We start from the raw sequence: 7,096 nt of genomic DNA, 5'->3' as shown, positions 1-7,096 counted from the left end.
GGGGAAGTTATAATCATAAATCTCAAGACATAAGCTGGTCTTCCCCTGCTTCAGATTATTGAAATTCACAAAATTGCCCAATTGCAATTGCATAGATCAATAATAAACAATAAACACTAAAAGCACATAACTGACCCCTTTCATAACATTTATATATATATAACTTTTATGTTTTTATGTCTTACTTGTACATTGCCCAGGGTTGTTCTGTTTCTAAATGTGATAAACAAACAAACAAACAAATCGCCCGCTTGAATTACTCAATTGAGGTGGGTGACTATAGAAATTGAATAAATAAATAATAAAATAAACAAGTAAATAAAATTGTGGAGTTGTTGAAGAAAAGAATTATTCAGACTGTACTCCTATACATACTAATTTGGTAGTAAAGATTACTCACACTAGTGGGAGTTTGTTTTAGTATTCCCTTTAAGGATTAAATTCCTAATCTCGTAAAACCTGCCCACATTAAGCTGAATCCACTAACAGCTTGAACATATTTTAGCAAAATGTTAACAACATTTTAAGTGAATGAAAATCTAAAATATCACAAACCCTCCAACATAAATCATACCAGCAACAAAATAAACACTTAACCAGTAGCAATTAGATTCATTATACCATCAGATAGTTGAAAGCATTTTCTCAAACCCCAAATACAACATTGAACAAATACAACAAATGACCTATGAAATGTTGATAGAAGTTTATTGACATTTATATAATACTATAAAGAGTAACATATTTGCCCAGATTCTATTTATCCTTCTATTAACCTTGCATGCACTATTCACAGAAAAATGTTTGGATGCAACTTGTCTCAACACATGCTTTGGAGTTCATATCCCTTCTTTTTTTAATAAACATAACTAGTAGCAGCTTGGACTTGATGATAATTATAGTCCAATGCATGGTTGTGTTTAGAGGAAGGTTATGATTCCAACAGTGAACTGACATTGCTTTAAAGGCAATTCAGCTCCTTCTAGCAAAATATCCATTTAATCAATCTGAGTAATTTAATCAAGTTAATCCCTAGTTCAAGTTCCTTTCAATCAGCATTCAAGATAGTCATACATTTGCAGATGCAGAAAAACAAATTGCACTTAGCCTAATCAAAGGAGAAACAGCTTTTTGTAGGACAGAAGGAACCAAGATGTTACCTCCTCTTTCTGAAGACCTCCAGCAGTTGTTTGGAGTTGTTTGCACACCTTGTTGAAGTTTAAATTATAACAGCAATGCTCAATCTGGCTACTTTTAGCACTTGCCCACAGATAACTGGGGGAGGGTCAATTTTAACCTAAAAAAGGTTTTGTGGTGGAAGACAACCACCTAATGTTCCATCTGGTTGAATAAACAAAAGGTAGGTTATAAATATCTATTGTACAGCTTGAGAGGCTTTATTGTAGGAATAGCAGTTGGGGTAGAATTTAATATCATAGCAGAACTATGTGTCAATGCTGCAAACATTGACATGTTTTTGCACTGACAATATAAGAGACAGCCTTTTCTTTAAGGGAAAATTGCAGTACCTAGTACAATGGAAGGGATACCCATTGTCTGAAGCCATTTGGGTGAAATCTAGTGATGTGAAAGCTGACAGACTTATTAAAAAGTTTTATGAGAAACACCCCAACAAACCAAAAGTCAGCTCCTAACTTGTGTTTGTTTACATTACGGGATCTGTTCTTTTTGTAAGGGTGTGTGTGGATGTCAATGCTGCAAACATTGACATGTTTTTGCACTGACAGTATAAGAGACAGCCTTTTGTTTAAACTGCTTCACATTGAATCTTGAAGGGAGGGAATTTTCTAACAATTATTTTGAGAAGATTAGAAAAGCCAGCATACAGAATGGGAGGTGAGACCTCATATGTAAAACTAATTGGATAATGTGATTTATGACGTGTAGATAAGGGTGGGGATTGTGTGTGTGTTACGATGGGTTTGGGGGGAGGAGATTTCAGATTCTGGCATCCCTCCATGAGTGCCGATGTTTTGTTTCATTACTAAGACTTTTTAGATAAATAATATGCCTGCAATTTGTTTGAATTGTCTCATTCATTAGAACCATGCCACTATGCTTAAAAGAAGAGAGAGGAATGCCACTAAAAATGGTAGGCCTGCATCATGACTTTGGCTAGTGACTTTCTTTCAGCCCAACTCATCCCAAAGGGTTATTGTTGAGAAAATAGGAGAAAAAAGGAGCATTAGTTAGATCTTGAGTTATTTAGATAGTTAGATAAATAAATAAATAAATAAATAAATAAATAAATAAATAAATAAATAAATAAATAAATAAAGATGATAATAAATAAGTAAAAAGTCTTTGTGTAACAACAAAATACATTGAGCGATGCATGTTTCTTTTTCCCCATCTCATTTCTCTTGCTGGATGCAGAGAAAGCAGTTGTTGCTGTAAGATGTAAAACAGGGGTCTTCAAACTTGGCCCTTTTGTGACTTGTGAACTTCAACTCCCAGAATTCCTCAGCCAGCATGCCTGGGTCACTTGAAACAGGGTACAATCCATTGTAGTATCTTCTTGGAACTGTTGAAAGGACTGTGTTGTAGACAGGGGACAGGTGGTGTCTTATCCCTCCCCGCCTGTTGAGACAGGGCTGCTCAGCGATAACATAAGTGGCCCCTTTTAGCCCTCTTTCGTAAAAATAAAAATAAAATAAATGGCCTCTCATAAAAGAGGCCATCTATATTAATACTGAACAGCCCTCTCTCAACAGAGGGAGAGGGATAAGACAGTTCTGTTGCCTTTTGAAAAAGCATGTAGGTTCTTCCTGATTTCCTGGGCTGTAACTGATATAAAACACAAAATGAATTTAGGCTAACAAGGGGAGTGAAATGCAATGAAAAAGACTTTTTTTTTCATTATGTCAGCTGTAAAAGAAAGAAGGGTATGACTGGGCCTGTTAGGAAATAATAGCTGGATAATAATAGGAGAGAGTGAAAAGGTTGACTTCTTCAGTTCTTATTTACTTCAGTCTTCTTTCTGAAGAGGAACTAAGCTGAACCCCTAAAAAGTGAAGGAGCGGAAAACCAAAGTAAAGAATTCATGGCTAACAAGTATGAGTTTGAGACTCTAGGATCAAATTGGTTACATCTGAGAGTCCTGAAGGACTTTGTAGATCTCATCTTGGATCCCTTTTGTCACATTTGTCACAGTTTCTGCAACAACTGAGAGATCATGAAGGATTAGAGAGGACAAGTGTCCATTCTTTTTTTTAACGGCAAGAAGAAAAAAAACCTTGATAATTACAGATTTCATAGCTTGACATTGACACCAGGCGCATGTATGTATGTATGTATGTATGTATGTATGTATGTATGGATGGATGGATGGATGGATGGATGGATGTGATGGACAGACAGATCTGATTAAATTGAATGTGTCAAAACTATTTCTCAACCTTGGCAACTGGCTGGGGAATTCTGGGAGTTGAAGTCCACACATTTTAAAGTTGCCAAGATTGAGAAACCCCAAGTTATGAGGCTATGTTTTGACTGCCAGAAAGGCTTTTTTGAGGGGGGGGGGGCTCATGCTTGTGTTACTAAACATACAAAAATAGCTATTGTGGAAACTTTAGACACTAATTGTCCTGCAGTAGTCTTTTTTGTCAGACGCACATGGATCAAACAGAGTTGAAATGAGATAATACGAACAATTGATAAAAGAAACGACAACTCACTGGGTGAAAAGAAGAAAAAATATCATTTAAAATAAAAATGGAACATTGGTAAATGAGAGGTAAGATGCCCTTTATGGTGGAAGTACCATCCATCATCTCAAAGTTTAGTAAATACTGGCAATTTCTTTCTTTTTTTTTAAATCTGAGCGGTTCTTAGTTGTACTTTCATTAAAGTATTTATCAGCATATTGTTTTTACCAGCAGAAAGAATTCCTTCAGTTATCAGTGAGGAACATAAGAGAGTGATCAAATGTTAGATGAAAAATGTTCAGATCCATTGTTATTCAGGTATAATTATATATGCACATATATTCATTCGTAATATTTTTAGGAAGGAGTAACTGCAAACAATCTCATCTGGATTGATTGATTTCCGTCAGGAGCTCCTAGTTCAAACATATAGAAACTTTTGTAGCCTAAATTTCAATAACTGTATCATTTCAGGGTAGATGGGTGAGATTAAAAAATATAAAGCATATGGAGGTTTCCAGTTAAAGTGCCATGGGTCTAAAACCAGACTGAAAAAGGAAGGATTGAAAATTTGTCTGAAATGGTATAGGGTTTCCTGCCTTAGCAGGGGGTTGGACTAGATGACCTCCAAGGTCCCTTCCAACTTATTATTATTATTATTATTATTATTATTATTATTATTATTATTATTATTATTATTATTATTATTATTATTATTATATACACAAGCAGAAAATAAAGTACCTTATTTATCTTGACTAATGATGATGATGAAATAATAATGATGATGATGATGATGATGATGACGATGATGTTGGAAGGGATCTTGGAGGTCTTCTAGTCCAACTCCCTGCTCAGGCAGGAAACCCTATACCATTTCAGACAAATGGCTGCCCAGTCTCTTCTTAAAAACTTCCAGTGTGGGAGAATTCACAACTTCTAGAGGCAGGTTGTTCCACTGATTAATTGTTCTAACTGTCAGGCAGTTTCTCCTTAGTTCTAGGTTGCTTCTCTCCTTGATTAGTTTCCATCCGTTGCTTCTTGTCCTGCCTTCAGGTGCTTTGGAGACTAGCTTGACTCCGTCTTGTTTGTGGCAACCCCATATTGGAACACTGCTATCATGTCACCCCTCACCCTTCTCTTCATTAGACTAGACATACCCAATTTCTGCAACCGTTCCTTATATGTTTTAGCCTCCAGTCCCCCAATCATCTTTGTTGCTCTTCTCTGTACCCTTTCTAGAGTCTCGACATCTTTTTTACATTGTGGTGACCAAAACTATATCCAGTATTCCAAGTCCGGCCTTACCAAGGCGTTATGTTCTCATACTTTTGACTATTATAGCATCCCCAGGGTCACGTGATTTACATTCAGATGCTTGACTGATTTATGACGGTTGCAGTGTCCCAGACTGTGGCAAAAAAAGTCATAAAATGGGGCAAACAAGTTTCTCACTTAGCAAGATAAATTGTGGGCTCAATTGTGGTCAAACGTTGAGGACTACCTATGTATGTTTAAAAGGTAGCAAATTACTAATGTTTTTAAATGTTGTAATATAGTCTAGATTCAGGGCTATATAAACTGGATTACTAAAAGGACTTTTCAGGTCTGAGGTAGCGTGGCAACATTTTCACCTCTCTTGCATGAAATCTGAAAAGTACCATCTGCCAAGTTCTCAGATCAAATCCTCTTACGAAACCCAGCCGTGGTAAACTTTCCTTAAGATAATTTACTTTCCTTTGATTTTCCAAGAGCAACTTTCATTAAAAAAAAAGGAAATCCAAAATCTTTACTACTGTCTTACGTATTTCTTGAATATTTTCCTGAGTCTTATGCTGTCAGGAACAACTGTGCATAGAAGTATCCAACATATTTTTTTCTGGCTATCCTATTTATCACTGCTGGCAGACAGAACATGGGACAAGGGAAGGCTAGAGTTGAGTAATGTAGAATTTTGTAAGATTTCTTGAACTCCATTTTGTAGTGACTCTAAACAATATAACTAAGGGGGAGATCATATTGGACATATTGTTCAGCCTGCCTCCTACATACATATTCAATTCAAAATGGTATTTTTAAGATATTGCCTTTACTTTCTTGTTAACGGTATAATGAACCTCACAAACTATAAGCCTTGAAGAAACAAGTTAATTAAGACTAAGAGACTTAATTACCTCAAGATATTTGATTGGTTTATTGCTATTAGTCACATTGATTCCATCTGCATTTGAGGAATTAGAAGCTTCCACTGAACTATTGTATGCTATTTCACCAGATCTCTGTTCTTCTAGTGCTAGCAGTGCCTGCTAATAATCTAATTTAGGCTATCTCTTTCTATATAAAAAATGTTTCAGATCTAATCTAATATATTTCTCCCACAGAAGCCTTGGTGTTGACCCCAAAGCATTTGTTGCTAAATTGTTGTTTTAAATGAGACAGAAAGGCCAAAAGGCTAGAAAAAGCATTCTTTATATTAATGATAATAATCATGTACATTGCAATCTATGGTAAAAATATTCCTGAGAATACAAAGATGGGCCAATATTCTAAATGATGAGTGAGGACTAGTAGCTTCTTCTGTTTCTTAGATATGCCTATGGCTTCAATCCATGGAAGCTTTGAGTTATTGTGTGATCTGGTCCTTAAGATAATTTACTTTCCTTTGATTTTCCAAGAGCAACTTTCATTTAAAAAAATGAAATCCAAAATCTTTACTACTTCTCTTACGCATTTCTTGAATATTTTCCTGAATTTCCATCTCCTTGGTGTTCCACATGCTTTCATCCACGTTGTCATTTTTCTTCATAAATACCCACCATATTTGTGTCATAGTGATAATCCATTTCCAGAGAACGTGTAAGTATTGTTTGAAAGTATGTAATAACAAAGAAAGCTATTTACATGCCTTTTTAGAGCCTTTGGGGTAAGAGGAGACTGTAACATTTGAAGTCTTTATCTGAAAACTGAAGTCTACCCTGTATTGTTACATAGTATGCAAACTTCCTGTCTGCCATACTGTACATCTAGAACAGAGGTCTTCAAACCTAGCCCTTTTATGACTTGTGGACTTCAATTCCCAGAATTCCTCAGCCAGGAATGCCTGGCTGAGGAATTCTGGAAGTCCACAAGTCATTAAAGGGCCATGTTTGAAGACCCCTGATCTAGAACATTTAAAGGGGAAATAAATGTTAGAGGCTATGTCCAGATTGCATGATGCTCTATTTACAGGGGTGTCAAACTGCCGCCCCCCGGGCCGTTTGCATCATATGGAGGCCGTGCCCACCCCAGCTATGGCAATGCAAAAAAAGTCACAATACGTCGCGACACGTCATGTGACATGGCGAGTTTGACACTCGTGCAACGCCTAGGAAATATGAATACTTGGCAGATTACAAACAGTGCAATTAGACAATATTTTGCATGAAAGG

The sequence above is a fragment of the Vipera berus genome (genome assembly GCF_964194415.1).
Source record: "Vipera berus genome assembly, chromosome: 7".
NCBI lineage: Eukaryota > Metazoa > Chordata > Lepidosauria > Squamata > Viperidae > Vipera > Vipera berus.
The sequence above is the reverse complement of the archived record's forward strand: the minus strand, read 5'-3'. Positions refer to the sequence as shown.